Source organism: Ochotona curzoniae, unplaced genomic scaffold, assembly GCF_017591425.1.
Source record: "Ochotona curzoniae isolate NIBS_2020 unplaced genomic scaffold, NIBS_Ocur_1.0 scaffold_4701, whole genome shotgun sequence".
NCBI classification, from domain to species: Eukaryota; Metazoa; Chordata; class Mammalia; order Lagomorpha; family Ochotonidae; genus Ochotona; species Ochotona curzoniae.
Window position 1 is genome coordinate 30,567,364 of NW_024467122.1, and position 25,095 is coordinate 30,592,458.

The 25,095-nt window shown below is 41.9% G+C and overlaps 1 protein-coding gene and 1 pseudogene across 2 annotated transcripts in view; one reads left to right on the plus strand and one right to left on the minus strand.

Annotated features, from left to right (window-relative positions):
* Window positions 1-25,095, minus strand: part of LOC121148873 (protein only RNase P catalytic subunit) — a 137,496-nt gene that overhangs the window by 49,134 nt on the left and 63,267 nt on the right. The window lies entirely within an intron of this gene.
* On the plus strand, window positions 4,918-10,988 carry LOC121149247 (annotated as a pseudogene).

Below are 25,095 nucleotides of genomic sequence, written 5' to 3' on the forward strand. Positions count from 1 at the left end.
TGGGCACCGGTTCTAATCCCAGCTGCTCCACTTCCCATCCAGCTCCCTGCTTGTGGCCTGGGAAAGCAGTTGAGCATGGCCCAAAGCCTTGAGACCCTGCACCCGTGTGGGAGACCTGGAAAGAAGTTCCTGGCTCCTGGCTCCAGATTGGCACAGCACAGCCATTGTGGTCACTTGGGGAGTGAATCATCGGACGGAAGATCTTCCTCTCTATTTCTCCTCCTCTCTGTATACCTGACTTTGTAATCAAAATAATAAATAAATAAATAACTATTCAAAGTGATGCTCAAGTTGAAAATGCTGGATAAAAGACTGAAGGAGAAAGAAGTACAAGACAAGTGAAGTGGATAAAAGAAAGTTACTTCAAATGAGTTCAGTTTGGTATTCCTGAATAAGTTTCACCCTAAGAAAACAATCATTTGCACATATGCAACTACAGTACCTCTTAAAGGGAGAAAGGGGAGAATGAAAGTCTAAAGATAAGTATAACTGAAATTTTCAAAAAGGAATCAAATATGAATCTTGAATACTGTAACATCATCTTGGAAAAGCTGTGTGGTTGGAGAGGACAGGGAATGACATGATTCAAGATTGTGCCCTGGGCCCCTGCTATTCCACCCTCATACAATACACATATACATACCCACACACATGACCCCACAGTCACAGCTAGGCTCTGAGCTCTACTGCTGTCACCGGCGAATGTCTCTAACCACCACATCTGTGTCTATGCTTCGTCTTCCTTCTCGATCTTTGAAGATCTCCTTCCATCTATTATGCTTGTTATATCAGAGTAACAGAGAGGCACTGCATGTGTCAATCTCCTTTAAGCTGAGAATCACATAAAACCAATCTTTCTCACCACCAAAACTGTGCAAAAGAGACCCACAAGCTGTCAGATATCCCAGGACAAGTTTGGCTCGATAGTAGGAATAACTTTTAGCCCTTAGAAATGCTCATAAACAGAACATGTGAATGTATAAAACAATATGCCAGGAAAGTAAAATGTACTATGTCACAGTGATTATTAAGTGAAGCTGGCAGAAAGTAGAGTGAGGTGAGTGGGGATGGTGGTCTAGCAGGTTGAATGCTAGCTCTCAAAAATGTATGTTCACGGGCCCGGCGCGATGGCGCAAGTGGTTAAGGTCCTCGCCTTGCACGCCCGGGATCCCATATGGGCGCTGGTTCTAATCCCGGCAGCCCCGCTTCCCTTCCAGCTCCCTGCTTGTGGCCCGGGAAAGCAGTCAAGGACGGCCCAAAGCTTTGGGACCCTGCACCTGCGTGGGAGACCTGGAAGAGGCTCCTGGCTTTGGATCGGCATAGTATCGGCCATTGTGCTCACTTGGGGAGTGAATCATCGGATGGAAGATCTTCCTCTCTGTCTCTCCTCTCTGTATATCCACCTTTCCAATAAAAAATGATAAAAATAAATCTTAAAAAAAAAAGAAAAAAAATGTATGTTCACGACTTAATGCCAAGAACCTATATATGCGATCTTAACTGGGGAAAGGATCTTGTCAGATGTATTCAATCCAGTGATCTCTAAGACGAGATCAACCTGGTTAGGCGGGTAGGGTAAAAATGCAATGATCCAAAAGACAGCAGGGAGAGACACAGATACAGAAGGTAGCCACTGAAGACGGAGGCAGGCGGGAATTTAGACAACCAGACGTGTAAAACTTTCCGAATATTAGAATTCATTCTCTAGTCATTTCCTGCATTGTGTGGGGGCAGGGGGAACCAAAAAACAAGAGTCCCTGTGGATAACTACCACTTAGGAAAGTTTTTCTTGAAATGTTTCCAGAAACTAACGCCTCTACTCTATGGAAATAGAGAAGGTATATTTGATACAAACATTAAGAAGGCAAACAGAGGGCCCGCCTGGGGTTCTTTTGACTCTGAGTGCCTAGTGGTGATGGGGGCAACCTCGGATCAGCTGTCCAGGCACCAACAGCAAGCAGAGAGCCAGATCAGAAGAAGAGCAGCCAGGACTGAAACCTGAGCCTATACGGGATGCCAGAACCACAGGGTGAAGAATTAGCTTGCTGTCCACCATGCCATCCTCCATCCCACCCCCACCCAGACCAATTTTTTAAAAAGCCGTTTGCTAGCATTTAACAATCCATGTGCTTTCAAGGCCCAGGACCTAGGCCCTTCTTCCGTGCCCCCTCAAAGCTTTCATCTTCTTCGCTCTTCTGCGGAAGAACGCAGCATTCATGATGGCAGGCTGCTTTGGGAGCTTCCCTTCCCCAGGACTGTGATGGCCTGATCATACCTCATAACGATGAGAACAGACCTTCCCGGATGTGCTCACTGACCAAGGTCCTTATCGAGAACTGACAGCCAGGCAGAAGCTCTGCTTCCTCTCTAAGTACAAACAGCTCACACTAACTTTCCCAAAGCAGCCTGGGTGATATCTGTCAAGACTGATTCTGTGGTGATACTGCCACCAACATTACTATGGCCTCCTAGGTGCTTCTGCTGCTTGTCATGTGGCTGTGGCTGTGATTCATGAGGCAGGGAACTTTCCAGGACTTTCTAAATCTGGATGGCATGTTGGCAACCAAGAGAAAAGACAATTTGCCAGTCAATTAAATCAGGATGTAATAAAGATCTCAATACTAGGATAACTGGGTATCCATATGCTAAAGAATAAAAGTTAGACCCATATCTTATAACGCGTACAAATACCATCCCAAACAGATGGCAAAACCTAAACGTAAAACTAAAATTCTGGGACTGTTTCCATGGCATAGTAGGTTAATCCTCCACCAGCAGTGTCAGCTTCCTATTTGGGTGCCAGTTCATGTCCCAGATGCTACTCTTCCAATCTAGCTTCCTGCATGTGGCCTGGGAAAGCAGCAGAGGACGGCCCATGGCCTTGGACCCCTGCATTCAAGTTAGGGACCCTGAGGAGACTCCTTGCTCCTAGCTTCAGAGATGGCTCAGTTCTAGCCATCGTGGTCATTTGGGGAGTGAACTAGGGGATGGAAAATAGTTCTAGCTGTTTGTCTTTCCCCTCTATATATCAAATAAAAATAGACAAATCTTAGGGAAAAAATTGATAAGTTCCTGGCAAAAGGGCCCATAGTGATAAGTTTAGTGGCTAAATCTTCACCTAGCATACAGCAGGATCCCATGTGGGTGCTGATTCATGTCCCGGCTGCTCCACTTCCCTTCCAGCTCCCTGCTTATGGCCTGGGAAATCAGTAGAAGATGGCCCAAACCCTTAGGACCCTGCATCAACATGGGAGACCCAGAAGAAGCTCCAGGATCCAGATCGGCTCAGCTCCAGTCATTGAGGCCACTTTGGGAGTGAATCAGCAGATGGAAGGTCTTTCTCTTTGTCTTTCCTCTCCGTAAATCTGACTTTCCAACAAAAATAAATAAATCTTTGAAAAATTTCTTTAAAAAAAAAAGGTATATATCGATGTAAGCATGGTTTAGACAACAGCTTCTTAAGGTATGAAACCAAAAGCAGAATTAGTAATAAAAAAAAGAACGCCAGATAAATTAAAAAATATTTAAATAAAAAAACACTTTTAAAAGAAGCTGTTATTATTATTATTATTATTATTATTATTACTATTATTATGGAAAATCAGATATTTACAGGGAAGGAGATACAGAGAGAAAGATCTGTCCGCTGGTTCACTTCCGAAGCTGCCACAACAGCCAGAGCTGAGCTGATTCAAACCCAGGAGCCAGAAGCCTCTTTCAGGTCTCCCAGGCAGGTGCAGGGTCCCAAGGCTTGGGCCAAAAGATCTAAATGGATATCTCTCCTAAGAATACAGATACAAATGGTTAACAAGCATACTAAAAGATGTTCAGGATCACTAGCCATCAGGGAAATGCAAAACAAAATCACCTGAGATACCACTTCACCACTATTACAACTAGGCAAGAAAAATGGATAACAACAACTGCTAGAAAGATAAGGAAAACTTGGAAGCTTCTGAGAACAGAAAATAGTGTGGCCCTTTGGGACAGTCTGGCAGCTCCTCAAAAATTGAAAAACCATATGATGCAATATCTATACATCTATATGAGCAGACATCAAGTTTATTTTGGTGCAAAGCTATTTGAAAACTACACAACAAGGTCTTCAAAATTTTTACGCAAGTGCATTAACTGAAAAAAAAATTGTACTATCACCCACTTACTTCTAATTTCATTTTAATATGAACATACCCAAGAGATATGAAAATATATGTCTACACAGAAACATGTACACTAATGTTCATAGTAAAAATATTCACCACAGCAAAAATGAGAAAATGCAACTGATGAATGGATAAATAAAACGTACACCAAATGTATCAATATTCTAACCCAGACAATGAAATACTTGGTGATAAAGTGCTAATATAAGTGTGCTCTAACATGAATGAACCGTGCAAACATTATGTTGAGTGAAAGAAGCCAGGCATAAAATGCTACCTACTGTATGATAAATTTTTGAAAGGCTTGGAACAGACTAATCTATAAGTAGATTAGTGATTGCCAAGAGCTGGGGGAGGAGTTGTGGGGAAAAGATGACTCACAGCTAATGAGAATGGGAAGTTCTTTCTGAGATGATAAAATGCTATAAAATTGATTGTGGTGAATTGCATAACTGTGAATGTACTAAAACACAACTAATATGTAGGCTTTAAGTAAGTAAATTTTATGGCATGTAATTTGTATCTCAATAAAATTGTCTGAAAACAGTAATTGCGATGGGATGACACAAGCACCCTACAGCCAAAGGCTGGTTTGAATACTGGCTGCTCTGATTCTGATCTAGCTTTCTGCCAGTGCATCTGGGAAGGCGAAGATGTTGGCTCTGCATGTGGGAGACTCTGGTGCAGTGACCTGTTCCTGGCTTTGCCTGGCACAGCCCTGCCTGTGGCAGCCACTTTAGGAGTGATTGAGAAGATGGGTGAGCTCTTTCTTTTTCTCTGTTGCTCTGCCTTTCAAGCAGATGAAAATAAACTTCACAAAAATAACAAAGGTGATTGATCATTACTCTAAAAAAAAAGATAAGCTTTTCTTTTGGCCCACTTCAGAGATTAAAATGATTATATTGCAAGCTCATAAGACAGTACTGCATGTAAACTAGTAATTTCAAGAAATCAATTTAATAAAACAAATTAAGAACTTAAAATGTCTATGGTTCTTCAATAAACTTATTCTTATTTATCTGAAGGGCAGAGCAGGAGAGGAAGAGGAAGATCTCCCTGTGGCTGCTCGCCTCCCTAGAAGCCCACGTGTTTCTGGGTCTCCCACATGGAAGTGTGGGTCAGGCCTAGAAGCCCCGGTGTCTCTGGGTCTCCCACATGGGTGACAGGGACCCAAGTACTGTGCCACCACCAGGTGCCTTCCAAGGTGTGCAGCAGAAAGCTGTCTGGGAAGCGGAGCTAGGACTCTTATCCAGCGGCTGTGACATTAGATGCACATGTCTCAAGCAGGCTTAACCTGCTATTACACAAATCCTGCCTCTACTAATGGTTTTTACACAGAAATCTGAACATATTTGTGTATAAGATTTGTGTCTTAACAAATCCTTCACAGCGTTGGTTTTCCTTTAAAGGTTTATTTCCTTTTTTATTGGAAAGTCAGACATACAGAGAGGAGGAGAGACAGAGAGGAAGACCTTCCGTCTGCTGATTCATTCCCCAAGCAGCCACAATGGCCAGAGCTGAGCTGATCTGAAGCCAGGAACTTCTTCCAGGTCTCAGATGTGGGTGCAGGATTCCAAGGTTTTGGGTCATCCTTAAGTGCTTTCCCAGGCCACAAGCAGTGAGCAGGACGGGAAGCTGGGTAGCTGGGATTGGAACCAGGGTCCATATGGGATCCCAGTGTGTGCAAGGCAAGGACTTTAGCCACAAGGCTACTGCGCCAAGCCCCACGCCATTGGTTTTAATATTTAAAAAGCCGGCAACAGCGGTAGGGATTTGACTTAGCAGTTGAGTGATGTTTGGAGTGCCTGGTTGGAGTCCATGTCACTCTGTTTTTTTTTTTTCCCCCAGTTTTCTGCACACTGGGAAGCATCCATCAGATGATGACTGAAGGGACTAGGGTCCTTGCCAGCACGTGGGACACCTGAGTGGAGATCCTGGCTTTTGGCCTCAGTCTGATCCAGCCCTGGTCATTGTAAACATTTGGGGAAAGAACCAACAGATGGAAGATCCCCCTCTATGCCTCTCTGTCTCTTTCAAATAATAGCAATAATACAGAGTTTATGAAAAATGCCCATATTATCACTAGAAATGTTTTCTCAAATAAATTTAATGCTATGAGAAAGTTCTCATTAGATAGAAGACAAAACAAAACCTAAACAAAACTATTTTTTCTAAATAAATAAGGAATTAGACTATTTCTCAAGCCTTTTGGCACAAAATAAGCTGAAATCGCTGGTCTGTTTTCACTGAGAAAAATCACAGCGCCCTCTTTTGGAAGAAATGCATCACCAGTTTCAGGGAACCTGCTTGATTGACCAAGTTTTCAGAGTTGGAAAAGTGTTCACAGACTGTGAATTTGGTGTCCTCACCTTACAGCTAAGGATACTGTGATTTAAAATAGAGAAGAAACAAAGACTCTAAGAGGAGGTAACAACACAGCTCAAAACTGAACCTCACATCAGATTCTAACCCAAACTCACTTCTTCTGGTTTTTATAGTCTTTATTTACTAAACATTTCATGGAGTGGGGGGAACAAACAAACAAACAAAAAAACCCAAAGCTCAGTGCTCCCCAGGCTTTAGGTCTCCAGGGGCGAGCATCACGGTGCAGTGAGTGAAGTCTATGCATGTGATGTTGGCATCTCAAACAAGTGCTGGCTCTGTTCCCTGTTAAGCCACCTGGGAAAAGCAACAGAAAATGGCCAAGTGTTTGGCCCCCTGTCACCCACATGGGAGACCCAAATGAAGCTACTGACTGCTGGCTGCTGGCTTCAGCTTGGCCCAGCCCTGCTCGTTATAGCCATCTGGGGAGAAAACCAGAAGATCTGTCTCTCCCTCTCTTCCTGTGTAACTTTGACTTTCAAATTAATTAATTAATTAATCTTTATTTTAAAAAAAGACATTCTACACATCCAACCACTTAAAAATCTTATTTTAGAAAAACATGTCCAGTCTTGCCTGTTGATTGATATAAATCAGAATAGAAACAAGTTATATAGTTCAAACTTAGGGTTTGGGTGGTGGAAGCCTCCAGGACCTTGGAGGCCGCTGGGAACACCTAAGCCAAGTTAGACTAAATGCTTGGGGCCCTAGCCATAACCACCACTGCCACGTGGTGAGTGAGTTGCGTGTTTTGGGGTGGCTAGTGCACCAATTGGCGTCGGGCTCTGCCTACTGGCTGCCTGGCAGTGAATTCTGGGGTCTGGAGGGTGTGGAATTGCTGCCTTGAGACATCCATGGATAAGAACACTGTGCATGTAGGTGAGGAATAAATCCTGAGGGAGTCCCAATGTCAGGGTGACCATACTTGCAAGTTAAGCAAGGGGACTGAGACCTGGTGGTTTGGAGGGGAGAGTCCGGACAATCTGGATCAGACTGATATAACAGCTTACATGTGAGTCCTGAGTAGGGCTTGTTATCCTGGAACATTGCTGACCGCTACACACCAGTCCATGTGAAAGCTAGTATGGGGGCCTGTCTAGCAGGGCTAGATACCAGTACCTGACTGAATTTTGGAACAGGCGAAGGGTCACATTAGGCTGGACCATGACACTAAATAGCACGTGAGAGAACCAGGTAAAGGAGTAGATTCTATGGGGGAAATGTGGGCCCAACCCTGTGGAAATACAAGTCCCGCTGGTTAGCTCAAGAGTTAACATCCAATAGTAAGAACCAGAATGGGTGAAGGCCAGTCAGGAAAGGCCACTGTTCCTGCTAGCACAGGAGGTGGACTAAGTAGGGCCGGCCCATGGACCCACTGGTATGTGCGAGATTTGGCATTGGCAGAGGCTCTGATGGAGGGGCTTGGGAAACTACTCTGTTGGGACATAATTCCTGCAGGTGAGCACAAGAACGACAATAGGGAATAGCCCAAAACAGGTCAGGGAATGGTACCCACCAGTATACATTTGGCGCAGGTCAGGGGTGGACCTGGCTGGCCCAGTTCACATCACCCACTGGCAAATCTGAGTACCAGACTGGACTGTGGGTCAGGCCAGGTTCAGTCGCAACACATGCTAGTACATATTATGGCTGGGACTGAGTGCTGGCTGGGCTGGGATAGGCTGTAACCGCCCCTCCTCCCCAGCATGAGCTGGATTTGGGGGCAGGATGGGCCGGACCAGGCTACAACACCCACTAGCAAACGCTGAGGCGAGGTGGGCCATGCCAGCTGTGCCGCAGCAACTAACCAGCACATATGAGAATTGGGGGAAAAGAGGCAAAGCCAGTAGGGGGAGCTGCATGTAGCTCCCCTGCTGGACCACCACTCCCGCTGGAGAGCATGAGAGCTGGGATGGGGACAGGTAGATCAGGAAGGGTTACAACACCTATTGGCTTTATGTGAGCTGGATCAGGGAAAAGCCAGGCTGGGTTGACTGCTTCTACTGAAGCAAGCATATGTCAGGGTGGGTATGGGTTGGCTGGGCTTTGCTGCAGCATCAGCTGGCAGGTGCCAGCACTGGGAGCTAATTCTGCCAAGTTAAACTGCAGAACTACCTGGAGAATGCATGATCCAGGAGTGGGAGTGGGCCTAGTAAGGAAACAGTGGGCACCTCCCTCTTTAGTTGCCACTCCCACTGGTGAGTATGAGAACCAAGACTGGGACAGGCATGGGTAGACAGAGTGGCACCCACCGGCACATGTGTGCGCTGGATAGTGGGGTGGTTGGGTTGAACTAGGCGTCAATGCCCATTGACATGTATGAGAGCTGAATGAGATGTGAGACAGACTGGACCAGTTTGCTATACATACTGGCAGGCATGGGAACCAGGGCAGGGGGCAGGCCTGGTGGGGATTATTATGGGTCACTTCATCTAGGCTGCAGCTCCCACTAGTTTGTGTGAAGACCGAGTATGTGGTGGGCAGGATCGGGCTGGGCTGCAACACTCATTGGTTCGTGTGGAAGACAAGGCTGGACCAGCAATTGTAAGGACCAGCATATGCATAAGCTGTTTGGGGCAATAGACTGTGCTGGACCCTGTATTGGCAAGCACAAACAAGAATCAGGTCTGGGAATCACTTCAGATAAAGTTTCTTTGGGGAATCCCCCAACTGAACTGCAGTACTCAGAACCCCAACCATGAAGAGAAGTACAGGTTCCATGGTCTGACCGTGGAGTGCATGTGTCAGAGCTGAGCCTCCTCAGTGGCTCAGATGGAGCAGTGGATAGCATATCCAGGTGCACATACAGGATATGGTAGTGCACTGGAGCCTGCAGAGGACACCTGAAGCCACAGCAGAGGATGGAGAACAGAATAGATCAACCACGGGCTGGCAATGAAAATCCGGGCAGGCAGAGACTCTAAGGTGGGCTATGTCAGCTAGAGGATTCTTGGAGAGATTTCACTGTGTTTGGAATGGCGAGATTGGCAGCAATTCAGAACTGTTAAACTATCAAAACCACTTGAGCAGTGCCCCCACATCGGGGACCTATGATGGTTGGGAGGCTGGGTAGGCTTCTCCCTTTGTCTCTCCCCTTCCCCCAGATACAGAAGGGAAAAAAAGAGAATGTGGAAACAATTGTCTCACCCACTTTCCTGTCCTTGCCCTTCTGTGCCCTAAACAACTATATAAAGATCATCAAAATAAAATAATACACATAAAAAAATAAGTTATAAAAATTCACAAACTTGGGTCCAGTGCCTCACCTTGAATATGATGGAATCTCATAAGGGCGCCGGTTCTAATCCTGGTGGCCCCCACTTCTCATCCAGCTCCCTGTTTGTGGCCTGGGAAAGCAGTCAAGGACAGTCCAAAGCCTTGGGACCCTACACCCACATCTGAGACCTGGAGGAGGCTCCTGGCTTTGGATCGGCTCAGCTCTGGTACTTGCAGTTGTTTGGGGAGTGAATCAGCAGATAGAAGATTTTCCTCTCTGTCTCTCCTCCTCTTTGTATATCTGACTTACCAATGAAAATAAATCTTTTTAAAAATTCACAAATTTGGTGTTTATCTATTAATCTATCTACTAATACTAATATTATATTTTTAAAAAAAAAACAGTAACAGGGGAAAAGGGAAGGAGGAAGGCCATAAGAGGAGCTTTGGGGCCACAGCCTGGGCAGGCTGGAGGACAAGTAGTTTGGCGGTGGAGAGCCTTGACTCAACTGAGTTCCACTGCTGCATGGAAAGCCTTCACCAGGCACAGGGTGGCAGGGAGTCTGTGAGTCTTCCCCATGGTGCCCATGACTTTGAAGCAGAGCCGTGGTTCTACCGCACCCAGTGAGGCGCCTGTTGCTATGTCTGCACCGGGACCATCATCCTGGGGATCTGCATATAGAGGCCAACCTATTGATGGCAATATTGCTGATCGTGGAAGTGACTCATCAAAACTTAATGCCCACTGTCAACAACATTCAGTATGAAGTCATTGGTAACTACTACTCGAGAGGCTTGCTGATAATGTTCGTGTTCTTTTTTTGTCATCTCTGTTCTTACGTTAACAGTTCAGTGCTGGTATATGGAGCAATTTTTAATTAGGGAGGTTGGTTGATCCCATTCTTCTGTTACCGGCTTTTGACTTCGTCCTCAGTTGTTCCCTCGCTATCAGTTCTCATTTACTTGTCAAGGATCAAAGAATATCTGGCTTGGTTACCTGATTTTTGCTACAAAGACAACTCCTGGCCTTGGACTCCAGCTGTCTCCTGTTCATTTTTCTCATGTTCTGCGTGGTCTTCAATTGTCTTTAAGGCTTATCTAATCTACTGTGTGTGGAACTGCTACAAACATTTCAACAACAGAAACGAGCCAGAGATTGCTGTGTGCCCTGTCTGTGAAGCACCTCCACAGTATGTGTTACCAATGTATGGAATGGCAACTGTATGATGACTTATTAATAGATAATCATAAAAAGAAATAGTACAGAAATCCTTTCCAAAAATTATATAGGGTCTGCCATTTTGGTTTCAGTCCTCCTCCTACTCTTAGATCTTAGTACTCTTTTTTTCCAAAAAACACTATTCTCTGAAAGGACACCCTGTTTCTCTAAGATATAAAAGATGATTGATAAAAAGAAATTTGAACATTTTGACAAGTGCTAAATAATAATGCATGATGTGAGCAGGAGGCCAAAAAATGACTTGCTAAATAATAATGCATGATGTGAGCAGGAGGCCAAAAAATGACTTGTTTTACAGAAAACTGCAGGACAGGCTATCTGTTCTTTTCTAGACGCTCAAAGCATATCTTCATAGTTGAGATATCTAAATTAATGCGCTTATCTTATGATCTAAGTTAGTCAACATTTTGAGTACTTCTAGCTAGTCACATGTCTTGATTTTTCACGATAATTATTCACCAACCTGGGTGGACCGCTTCCTGCAAAACTGTGCAATTGTTAGGACACTTTATTCTTGTCAGTCCCCCTGACTTACTAAAGACCCATGAGGACGCATAACTACAAAGTAAAAGTTCAAAATAAAACAACCAAGATGTTTCTGATCTCAAACATATTTTACATGAGTTAGGACTGTCTCATTTGTTTACTGGGTCTTATAACCAAAAGCAGAGAATAAGATAAAATATTTTCATGATCAATCTTAAATAAACATTTTGCTAGTGGTAAAAAGGAAGACTCACAGAAGTCTTTTGAGAATTAAGGGAGACTCAACTCACATTTTTAAGAAACACATTTAAGAAGCTCCCAGGTCTTCCACAGTAGAGTGCTCAGAGTAAGAGCACCCCAATGGAGTAAGAGACCCCAACGGAGTTCCTGGCTCAAGGCTTTGATCTGGCCTAGCCCTGGATGTTGTGACCATCTGGGCAGAATCACTGCATGGAAGATATTTCTCTGCCTCTCTTCTGCTCCCTTTCTCTCTGTAACTGCCTTTCAAACATATAAATAAATCTTTACAAAATAAAACTAAAAATAACCTCAATATTATAGAGTGTAATTGGGGTTTCCTGTGATGAACACCACTATAGTAGACCTTCTTTGCCTACAGTCTCTCTGAGGTTTTGATTATCTGTGGTGAACGGAAGTATAAAAATATTAAATGGGGCTCAGCGTGGCAGCCTAGTGGTTAAAGTCCTCACCTTGAATGTGCTGGGATCCCATATGGTCTCCAGTTCGTGTCCTGGTGGCCCCGTTTCCCATCCAGCTCCCTGCTTGTGGCCTGGGAAAGCAGTCAAGGACGGCCCAAAGCCTTGGGACCTCCCGTGTGGGAGTCCCAGAAAAGGCTCCTGGCTCCTGGCTTCAGATCAGCTCAGCTCCGGCCATTGTAGCTGCTTGGGGAGTGAATCATCAGATGGAAGATCTTCCTGTCTGTCTCTCCTCTTCTCTATATATCTGACTTTGCAATAAAAATAAATAAATCTTTAAAAAGCATTACATGGAAAATTCTACAATAATTTTTAAAATGTAAATTTTAAATTGTACATTCTTCTCAGCAGAAGAACACACACTCTTCTGGCCCCTCCTGCCTCAGACATGACTCATCCTTCGTTCAGGTGCATCCACAGTGCATATACTACTCATACACTAGTCACTTTGTAGCTGCCTTGATTATCAGATTGACTGTCATCATACCATGATATTGTAGTGCTGTGTTCCAGTAACACTTGCATTACTCAATAATAACCCTGAAAAGTAAAAGTTGAACAGCAGGCATTTCAGACATGCCAAGAACTAGTTGTAAAAAGTCCTTCTTTTGGAGAATCAAGATGGCGGAAAAGGGTAAGGACACATTTAAACAGATGGACAAACATTAGCCAGTGTAAAGCAGAGAGGGCACATTCCAGGAAATAGGAGGTGACATAAAGAAAGCAGGACAGTTTTTCCTGAGACACAGGAAAGCCACAGATGCAATGTGGTGCTACAGTGACCGATACTGCAGCAGCATTCTGCAAGCAGCTATCTGAACTGTACCAGCAGCCAGAACTCCACCATCAACAAGGTGGGAAGGGGCTTTCACTGGGAGCTCAAGAGATGAACCCAGCCTAAGAACTGCCCATCCTGCTGGTCCATTTGATTTGACCAGGAGCTAAGACAGAATGGCAGGTCCCAGACTGGTAGTGCGGGAACAGGGTGGATTTCATAGCCCAGTCCTCCCCCCTAGAGCCAAATGGGCACCATTTTGTGTAGAGACCAAGGTTATGGGACGGGATTATACATGCACTCATTTCTGGCTCAGTGAACTGCAACAACATGGCATCCAACAAGTTCTACTCAAGATAACTCTGGGTAGTCCTCAGACCTAATGGCAGCAGATCAAGAACTCTAGTAGTGACACATCAAGTACCATTTTTGTACAGTGTGGCAAAAGCTTTAAGACTGCAGGGACAACAGTGAGCTGCGCATGCACTTAGCTCAGAGCACTAAGCACTGAGCTTAGTGCATTGCACAGGTCCCACAGGGAAAACAATACTGACTTCAGCATTGTAAGAGTCAAAATAGGTCCATGTGGCTCTCAGACCTAATGGCCAACAGGTTCTGGCAAGATTTGCACCACCAAAAAAAAAAAAAAAAGATTAGCATGACCAACAACCCAACAACCTAGCTATATAGGACACCCAATCTCTCCCTAATCCTGATAATTGCTCGAACCAGAAATGGGAGAAAGGTTGTACAGTCAACAGTGCAGCCTCAGCATGGCATCACAGGAAATGGAGAGTAGTGAGCTAGGAGCTGGGGCTGCAGAGACCATGGTGGAAATCTAACATAAGAACCCAGACCTGGAGCTCACTGGAGTGGCACAAGTGAGTGCAAACAAAGAGCTATGTATCAACCACAATAAGTAAAATAGAATTGCAGACATGTGGGTGACACAGCTTAGAAACCTGTGCCAAGGAAAAGAATCTGATAACCAGAAGTACAATGACCAGGAGCAAAAGAAGAGACAGAGGCACAATGAATATTACTGAAGACTCCCCTGCAAAGGAGCAAAACCCGATGCCAACCTCAGAATTAACTGAGGAATACATGGAAAAATGGGGGATACAGAATTCAAAACACTTGTTGTAAAGCTTCTTATCAACAATGAGAAGCATAATACAAGCATTCACGCAATTTAAGGAATATGTTACACAGGAAATGAATCAAATGAAAACTGATAAATCAGAAATGAAGAATACAGTGGAGCAAGTTAAAAGTACAGTGGAGAGTCTCCATAATAGAATGAAAGAAGCAGAAGAAAGAATCTCAGAATTGGAAGATATTTGAAACAAACAAAAAGCTGGCAGCAGAGCTGGGACAAGCTAAAAAAAAGTATTCAAGAACTGACAGACACTCTTAAAAGGCCAAATATGAGTTATAGGAGTCCCAGAAGGTACATAAAGAGAAACTGGATTTACAAATGTATTTAATGAAATAATAAGGGAAAATCTCCTTAATCTACAGAAAGAATTGGAAAACAACATCCAGGAGGCACACGGAACTCTCAATAGGTATGACCAAAAGTGATCTTCACCATGGCACATGATAATCAAGCTCTCTTCAGTCGAACATAAGGAAAAGATCCTTAAATGTGCACATTAAAAAAAAAATAAATTGACATATAAAGGAATGCCAATTAAACTCTATAGGCCAGAAGAGAATGGAGTGACATATTCCAGACTCTAAAAGCAAAAAATTGTTGGCTCTAGGATAATGTATCCAGCAAAGCTTTCCTTTGTCTTTGAAATTGAAATAAAATTCTTCCACAGTAAAAAAAACTTAAAAAAATATACCTCTTCCAAACCTTCTTGCTGTCCAGCTTCCTTGTGACCTGGGAAAGCAATTGAGGATGGCCCAAAGCCTTGGGACTCTTCACCCATGCGGGAGTCCCGAAGAGGCTCCTGGATCCTGGCTTCGGATCAGCTCAGCTCTGGTCATTGTGGCCACTGGGGAATGAATCAACAAATGGAAGGTCTTCCTATCTGTCTCTCCTCCTCTCTGTATATCTGACTTTCCAGTAAAAAATAAATTTTTAAATATATATATATAAAAAACTCTTGAGGACAGAGACTGCTTCATCTTCACACTTATGAAATATCCACGTAACAGACCCTCAAAAAGCACCTGGTGAATAAAATTTAAGTATAATGTTCAAATCAATGTAGTTGTGGGGGATTAGTGAAGATGAGCTACATAAATTTAGTGTCTGCAGCACAGCTATAGCCCTCAAAATATGTTAAAATCATAAATAAAAAAGTGATTTATTAAATAAATTCAGCAGTTTTCTTCATAAGAGGTAACTTCATGTGAGACTAGGGAGAGAGCAGTCATGATGACACCTTCAGTCCAAGCACATTAAACTGAATTCTGAATCTCGTGGTCTCATAGGCCCATTTCTCCTTCAGTAGAAAATAAATGTTTTTTTTTTCCTTCACATCTTTTGCAAATTTTCTCCCAACAGCACTTTCCAGTAACATGACCATGTGACGAGTATCACCTTTAACAAAGGTTTAAGGCGGAAGAAAAAAAAAACTTTAAAAGAGAAAAGATAAGTAAGCAGAGTATTAGCTAAAAATATAAGCTGTTCTTGTGCAGGAAGTTTTGTGTGGTTGCCAGATGAAAGGCGATAACAGCTTTTGTGAAGTACAAAGCAACTGCAGAACATGGACATATTCAGTGCTTCAGAACTCAATAACCCTCACAAGCAATCTTAGAATGCTCCTGCTTTGCTTTCAAAGTAAAATGTTCTGTTTTTATTATTGCTTCAGCAAAGGAACAATATGATCAGTTCTATCAAAAGAATATCCTTAGATAAAAATCTGGATGCTATTAGTGGTTAGATGAAGCCAAACTGATTAAGATTTAAGTCAAATTTAAAAGGACAGGCACGTAGTGCAACAATTAAGACGCTGACTGGGGATGTCCGTGTCCTACAGCGAGTGCCTGGTTCCAGCCCCAACCCTGCTTCTACACTTGATCTCTGCCAAAAGGCCAAGAAGCGGTCCAACCCTGCTTCCGATTCTAGCTTCTTGCTAATGCTCACCTTGGAAGGCAGCAAGTGGTGGCTCAAGTACTTGAGCTGATCGTGTGAGAAATCCGGACTAACCTGCAGGTTCTTGATTTCTGCATGGCCCTTGGTTATTCTGTACATTTTAGGAAGTGAACCAGCAGATGGAAGATACGTTTCTCTGTTTCTTTTACCCTTTCAAATAAAAATTTATATACACAAATACATACATATATGTATTATGTAGCTCATATATATTTATACACACACATACATACACACATATACTTATACATTTTTTATATATATACACATACATATTTTTTCTTTTTTTCTCCCACTTTGTGGGTGAATCCCAAGTATACAAAGGACATTTTACTACCTAAAATTACTGGTATGCTAAAAGAAATCTTTCTAAATCCCCAGATTCTTTTTGAAGATCACTGTTTAAAGATTTATTTACTTGAAAGCAGAGTTGTAGAGAGGGAGAGGCTGAGGTACAGTGATGCCTTCTATCCACTGATTCACTCCATAAATGGCTGCAATGACTAGGGCTGGGCTGGGCCGAAGTCAGCAGCCAGATGCTTCATCAAGTTTTCCCATGTGGATTCACAGGGCCAAACAAGTAGGCCATCCTCTGCTGCTTTCCCAGACCATATGCAGGGGGCTGGATTGGAAGTGGAGCAGCCAAGAATTGAACAGGTGACCATATGGGATACTGTTACTGCAGATGGTGGTTCATCCCACTATGTCACAGCATTAGCCCTTAGATTTCTAGTCTTCATTTCCACTGCTGCTGCCATTGTAATCTTAGTCCTGAGGTTTCTGAACAATTCAGTTGTCTTCAGTTTAACTCTACTCTTGGTCATTCTGTAGATTCACTGGCCTGAAAGCACTGCTTTCCTATATTTCCTGTTCAAGAGACTGAAGAACCCTTGTCAACTTTGTCCAGTTGTGGCCCCACCAATAACTTTAAAAGCATAAACCACTTCTGTTCAAGTTATTCTCATATGTTTGCCTTATTTCTTTTGTATTCATTCATCTCACTCCAACCTATATCCTTTTCTTTTGTTTTAAAAATTTTAATAGTTACTTGCATAGTGCAAATTAAAAAGATGGGGCAGGCGTTCAGCACAATGGGTTAAATCACTGCTTGGGACACCCACATCCCAGCTCAGAGTGCTGGTTTGAATTCCGGTTGCTCCATTTCCCACCCAGCTCTCTACTAATGTGCCCATGAAGCAGCAGATCATGGCTCAAACATCTGGGTCTCTGCTACCCACAGGGGAGACCTGGATGGAGCTCTTAGCTCCTGGTTTTGGCCTGGTCACCACTGGCTGTTGAGGCCATCTGGGGAGTCAGCAACAGTTGGAACATTTTTTTTTTCTCTCTGTTCCCTCTCTGTCACTCTGTCTTTCAATTCAAACAAAACAACATCTTAAAAAATAATAATATCAAAAGAACAGAGGGTAATATAGTGGGAAAAAAGGCTCTTTCTGTACTCTGGACATCTAGTTCCTCCATCAACAGAAAAAACATTTCTGACTTGAAAATTTTAGCTCACCGTAGCACTTATTTCCATTACACAGGTTTCGAGAGAACTCAAGTGTTTACTGTTTCTTCTGGTCTTCCTGGAGGACTGCTTCCTCAGATCATACCCTGCCTCCACCACCGCATGTTTAGTCCATTTTGTTCCCATTGCCTGTATGGCTTTCATAAAGTCTTAACTGGATCAGCATTCTGATATGCAACTGGTATACACACACACACACCACCACCACCACTACCACCACCACCAACAACAACAACCAAATCACAAAGAACAAAAATTTGATGAGCAAATGATGCCGTTAGATCAAAAGTCTCTTCTTCTGAACTTCCACAGCACTTTACTGGCAACCAGAAGTCTGACTGTCTCAGAAATAGAGGCTCCGTGAAGCACCGGTTCCCATACAACAGGGCTCAACATAAACAACACCCACCCACCTACACACACACACACCAACAAACAAAAACAAAAGGAAGAGCTACCACACTGAGAGTGAGGAAGTGAGTTCTCTGCACAAGAACAAGCTGACTTGTTTGTTACCGAAGGGGCCCCCTTCTTTCCCTGCTTCTCCTGGTCTCCTCACTGTCCTCATCTTCCAGGCCAGCTCACCAGCACAGTGTGGAGAAGAGGCAACAAATGTGTCTTCCTCTTTCTGGGAGACTGTGCAATCGGGTGGCTGGGAGAATTTCCTTCTAAGTTTCTCCATGCTGATCTTGTCAATATCTACAAGTTTGTTTGTTTGTTTTGTTTCTTGCTTCCTGAACTCCCCCATCCTGAGTTGATGCCTGGTTGACCAAAGCCCTAGATACTGGCAAGCTGTAAGGCTATTTCTTTTATCTCCATTCCTGGGACTTGTATGTACTTAAATGCCATTTCTCAAATAGCAGCTGAAAAGACTGGATTGTTTTTCTTGACCCAGCTTGTTCTGTCACCTTATGGCATTTGTTACTCCTAGCTTACTACAATAAATCTGGCTTTGCCCTGTCTCATATGGCAAAATTTTAGTCTCCAATACCCCAAAGGAACCCAAAAGTAGCTTCCATACCTACTTCAAGCTTCACAGCCAAGCAGAACTATGACTTACACCCTATCAAGATTTTGTTTACAATGCTTTGTTACATTTTCTTCTTGAGACTGGCAACTTGTTTAGTCTTTCTATATTTCATCATCTTTGGTAACCATCTTGCCTGAAAATCAATGATCTACTCTTCATATGTTGGGCAGAATTATACTTTGAAAACGCAAACCTAAAGCCTTGCTTCCTAATCTTAGAAAAGACACAAATCCTTTACGTTTACACGATCTGGCCACTTTCAGCCTCTTTGCTCCATGAGTGCTCGTGGTCTCTTGTTCTTACCACGATCCTCCCCACTAACAAACTTCACACATTTTAGTCCAAATAAAATACTCTTTACATCCTTCTTTATTTATTGGATTACAACTCATCTGTGATCTTGACTCAGTTTCTCTTTCTTCAAGGAAACCATCTAATCTCCTTGCCTTGAATCCCTTTATGGTACTATCTACCTTTTTATTTCTGTGTATCACCTATCATAATTTTATATGCTTTTCTCTTATTATTACATTAATGTTTGGCAATAAGTGCCACAGGGGCAGTGAGCATATCTGTTTATGACTGCATTTTGTATTTACTATTATTTCCTTAAATACCTGCTGTATGATGGAAAGAAAATTCAAATTCTTCCCATGCTAAAATACTCCGACCGTGGTCACCAGTACCCTTTTAATCTTCTCTTCCACTACTCCTAAACTGGTAAGCACTCTGGCTACCAGTAGTTTACTCACTGTTTTTCAAGAACAGCTTTCTTTTCTTTTTCACATTCATGAAGAAATGCATTTCTTACGTGTCAAGAGATTGGGAGTCTGAAGTCAAAAGGCTCAACTACTGGCTTTGCTGATAACCACCTTTGTGAATTCTGTGTGATAAAATTAATCTCAAACATTATCTCCTTCACAAAGCCTCAGCCAATCTCCTGATGAGTCTTAATGTCTCTCTTACTTGTTTATGCTCTAGGTTGTAAATTTCTTGTCAGTAAAGACTATCCATTGCCAATAACAGAACTATATAACAAAAGAGTCACTTCATACATGTTAAATTAATTTGGTAAAGTAAAAAAAATTGACTTTAATAAAGTCACTTTAATTGCAGGATACAACAATCTTATCAGAAAGTCATTATGCTGTAATTACATCACATCAAAGTGTTCAGATAAAACTGGTCTTTTCTGAGCTACAGTAAACAACTGGTTGTTTGTGTATACTGTGTTGAAATAATAATTGGCACATAATACATAGCACAGTTTCTAAAGTGGCACAAATTAGAAATACAGCTCTACTGAAAATTTACCCTTTCAACTATTAAATCTCAAAATATCCTAATTTCCAAATGGAGTGACAAAATGGAAAGCTTAAACTTCTGAGAGTTCTTTGGAGGAGAAAGGAGGGACACTCTAAAACATACTAGAGCTGGAAAACACATAGGTTGAAGGATACAATAGCACTCTCGTTGTGAGATCATATCATCTCCAGCGAAATCCCAAAGGGAGTTTCTTTGAATTGGCAGGTCTAAGTACCTAGGGTGGTAGGTCAAAGGAGAGAGCAAGGACACAAAAGATAAATAATCTCAGGACATAAGTCTCAGAGGGCATAGGACAGAAAAATTCAATGCAGACCCAGAAAGTTAGAAATCAGAGAGAAAGCAGAAGAGTGAAACGATGGGAAGTTTCCTATCGTTCTTTTCAATAGCAACACACCAAAACAGCTACGTGACTTTCCATGGAAAACGAATAAAAGGTACTCTCTGTCTGTAATACAGAGTATTTATAACTTTGTTGAAACTTTCCATATTTCAAATCACTATCAGAGAAATCCAAGTAATGTTCAAATGCTAATGTGATCATTGCAGTTAAATGAAATAACTGGGCAGAACTGCCAATTTGACCAGTTTAACTAAACCAGTGAAAAATATAGGTAGAATTAAGTATGACTAATGTGAAATAAACAAAAGTTTTAACTGTGTGAAGTATGGAAAAAAATGTTCTCAGGTTCTAAAGTATTTTGAACCACTGAAAGGATATGTTCTTTTTCTTTTTTTTCCTTTCGCATTTCCATTAACTCTCAAAATAAACATTCATTACTTTCCAGATTACAAAAAAAAAAAAACAAAACAAAAAACAAACAAAAAACCCTATAATGTTGAAAGCCAACATTCTATAAATCCTTCCCCTTTGCTGGTTAACTAGCATTTTCAATTCAGTAAGAACCACTTTTTGATTATGTGAGACACAGTAATGGAATATTCACTGTAAATAAGTTTGTGTTAACTTATATAAACAAGTTTATTTTAATTTCTCCCTTTACCTATACCCTTTCTACTCAATTGTTAAAGACAAAAAAAGGATAAGACAAAACACTTGCTGGATCTCCAAAACAGGCAGCCCACAGATACGATCAGCCCGGGTGGGGGGAAACATAAGGTGACTGGGAAAAACCATGACATTAATTGACACAAATAGTACTACCTGATTTTAAAAAGGTAATGAAAGTAGAAAATCACTAACATTTACCAGCTTTCAAGAATTTATATATATATATAAAAGCACCTTTTCAGTCTTCTAGAAAAAACTGAAAGAGCCTATCTATGTTTTTTGTTGTTGTTGTTTTAAAGAATGTTAGGGAGAGAGTTTTGTGCACCTATTCAGTGCTGCTTGTGGGGACTATATCCTAGTTCCGAGTGCCTGGGTTTGAGTCCCAGCTTCTTGCTAGCATACACCTGCAGGGGAAAGGGAAGCAGATAATGGCTCAAGCACTAGGGTCCCTGCCATTATATGGGAAATCTAGACTGAATTCCAGATTTTAGTTTCAGCCTAGTGCAGGCTTGGCTTGTGGGCATCTGAAGTATGAATTAGTAGATGGAAAATCTCTGGCTTCCTTCCTATCTCTGCTTTTCAAATAAATAAAAATAAAAATCTGAAAGAAAGAGGGATGAAGGGAAGAAAGGATGGAACGAAAAGGAAAGGAGGACAGAAGTAGAGAAAGAAAGTTGTATGAGATCAAGATTTCTGTAGTGTCAGAAAGTGAGGAAATGCTAACAAAATCCATCTACAGTAATGAGGGTATGCCAAAGATGCACAGAAGCAAGGAAAAAGCTTGCAAAAGCCAAATCTGAAAAAATTTGAGTAACAAACTAAAGCAGTAACAGATTACAACCTGAAATTGAGGAAAAGACCCATGAGTTCATACTGCTATAAATGATTAAATATGTAAGTAAACAACAAATTTAAAGAACAGAAAAATTTTTATCTATAGAAATTTAAAACAGTTAATGTAAATATTGCTATATAGCTCTAGGAAATTTTAAGAAATGGTCTGTTAGGCAATTTTGTCCTTACCTGACCATGATAGAGTGTGCTGACACACAGGGACCTACAATGTCACTAGCTGCTATAATTTTATGGGACTGCTGTCATATGTGTGGTCCAACACTAATGGAACCATCAACTCTGCCGGACTGTGTTTCCCTTCAAGGAAAAGGACAGAGTGTAACTCCCCCAGTTCTCTAAGTGTGGGTTGCTAATAGTGACTTCCCTTTGAAGAGTACATTATGGAACCGAGGATAAATGAATCTTTCAACAGTGAAGAAACTTCAAAAACACTCCTCCCACCAGGTGATCCAGGTTAATTATGACAGTGGCAGTCATGGTGATGGTTTATACTCCAAAATGAAGTGATGAGAATGATATTCTGTCTCTGGGGTCTTCTTCCCCCAAACCTACAGCTGTAGTCTAACCCTGAAAAAAACACCATACAAACCCCAGCTGAAAAACTACAAAACTGAATTCTATGGAATACCTGATCTATACTCCTGAAAATTACTCAGATTGTTAAAAAAAACAACCAGAGTCTAAGAAACTGTCACAGCAGGAAGGAGCCCAAGGAGACCTAATGTCTGAATGTAATGTGTCATCCTGAATGGGAACCTGAAATGAAACACAGCCAGCAGGTGAACACTAAGAAAGGCTGAATAAAGTATGGACTTCAGTCAGTCACAAGGCGTCAATATCGATCTGCTAATTGTGACCAATGTACTGTACTGATCTGTTAATGACAGAAAAAAAAACTGAGTATGCATGTATGGGGATTCATTTTAACTATATAACTTTGCTGCAAAACCAAAACTATTCTAAAAGGAAAGCCCCATTTTGGAAAAAAAAAATCTTCAAAGGAAAAAGAAATCATTTTCTGGGATGGGAAGAATAAATATCATCAAAAAACAGTCTCTGGATTAATAAACCAAAAGTCTCTGGTGCTTGCAAGGTGAGAATTTAGCTTTTGAGCCATCACACCGAGCCCCTTTTCTTTGTTCTACTACAATTTGTTCTTAATCTTTAGATCCCAACAACAAACTTCACTTATCCAACAGACTTATAACTGATTTCTGTATTACCTATCTCAATATACAGTTTAAAATCTTTATGCATTTATTTGAAAAGCAGAGTTAGAGAGAGGGAAGGAAGAGAGAGAGAGAGAGAGAGAGAGAGAGAGAATATCTTCCATTAATAGAATCACTTCCCAAATGTTTGAAACCTCTAGGAGTGAGGCTGGCCCAGGCCCAAGCCAGGACTCCAGAACTCCATCCAGGCCTACCATGTGGATGCAGGGGCACGAGGACCATCTTTTGCTGCCTTTGCCGGTACTTTAGCAGAAAGCTAGAATGGAATTCTTTTTCTTTTTCTTTTTTAATTTAATTTTTATATTTTGATACAATTCCATAGGCTCTGGGATTTCCCTTAACCCCCCCCTCCTATCTCCCTCCCCACCACTGATTTTCCCCATTATTTTACAACTTCACAGTTCCTCATAAGCAGTCATAAGCCCATCATTCTGCCATCTAAGTGTATCCTGACATTGCGGGTGTGGACAATGGCAAAGAGTGCAGCATCCTATTGTCAAGATATATTTAACAGTTTTATTGGGAGTCCATCCTTGATTTGGAAGTCAAGATGCATACTGCATTGTATCTTCACATCTGGATATGACAGTCTCTATTACAGTTACAATACATTCCCTTAAAGAATAGCCATAACACAAAATCAACAGAAATAAAGTTTAAAAATTGACAACAGCATCAAGTTAAGTTACATGTTATTAAATTGCACTGGTTTGCTTCCCAGATGCCGCAACAGCCAGCATTGGGTTAGGCCAAAACCGAGAGTCTGCAATTTCATCCAAGTTTTCCATCACTTGTGCCATCTTCTGCTGCTTTTCCCAGGTCATCAGCAGGGAGCTGGACTGGAAGAGGAGAAACTGAAACAAGAACTGGCACCCATATGGGACACTGGCATTACAGGTAGCGGCTTTATCCATCATGCCACAATACTGGTTCCCCAAAACGTGTTTTTAAAAAGACAAATCTCATTTGCTAGTTAGATCTAAGCTGAACCTTGGGTCAGTAAAGCAGTGGAATCAGAATAAGGAGCTGAGGACTCTGCTGCCTGGTTCGAATACTCACAATCTCATTTAATCTTTCTTAGCTTTAGCTTCCTCACTGCAAAAGGGAAACAATAACAGGACCTTCCTTACGGAGTGTGCAGATTACATGAGACAATGAACATGAAATAATATGTAGTAAGTAAATCATTCTACTAGATAAAATTATTCTTTCAAAACGCATTGCAAATTTAGTTTGTTAGTTCCCATCTGCTGTGTGTACTGAACATCCTGGTACTTATCTTGATGGTCACTATGAACACCATGAACAGGTTATATCACAAAAACAACTAATGGTTAGAGATACGTCATGTGTGGGTGTGTATATGAGGACTTGGGGGAGGACCTGCTGCCTGGCATTTTTACAAAAAGGGAGGATGCCTGAAGAAAGGATTTAACTACAAATTGGTAAGAAGCCAATATTAATGACATATTTTTTCCTCTGACCACATGTTAGAGTGATTAACTAGATAATGGACAATGAAATGGAATGCTAAAACAACATGCTAGACAGTAACTAAGAAATTAGTATAATTGTGATATTTTCGTAACTATTATAGACTTCGGATTTTCACTTCCAAGCTCTTCTTTTCATAGAAGACTGATATTTTTATATATTATATATTACATTCATATATATTCTTTTTAAAATTTTACTTATTTTTATTGGAAAGGCAGATGTACAGAGAGAAGAGATAGAGAGGAAGATCTTACATCTGCCGATTCACTCCCCAAGCGGCTGCAATGGCTGGTGCTGAGCCAACCCAAAGCCAGGAGCCAGGAGCCTCTTCTAGGTCTCCTATGTGGGTGTAGGGTCCTAAGGCTTTGGGTAGTCTTTGAATGCTTTCCCAGTCCACAAGCTGGATAGGAAGTAGGGCCTCTGGGATTAGAACCAGCACCCATATGGGATCCCAATGCCTTCAAGGCAAGAACTTTAGCCGCTAGGCTATCATGCCGGGCCCCATATAATTCTTATATTTTTCTTTTGCAGAAT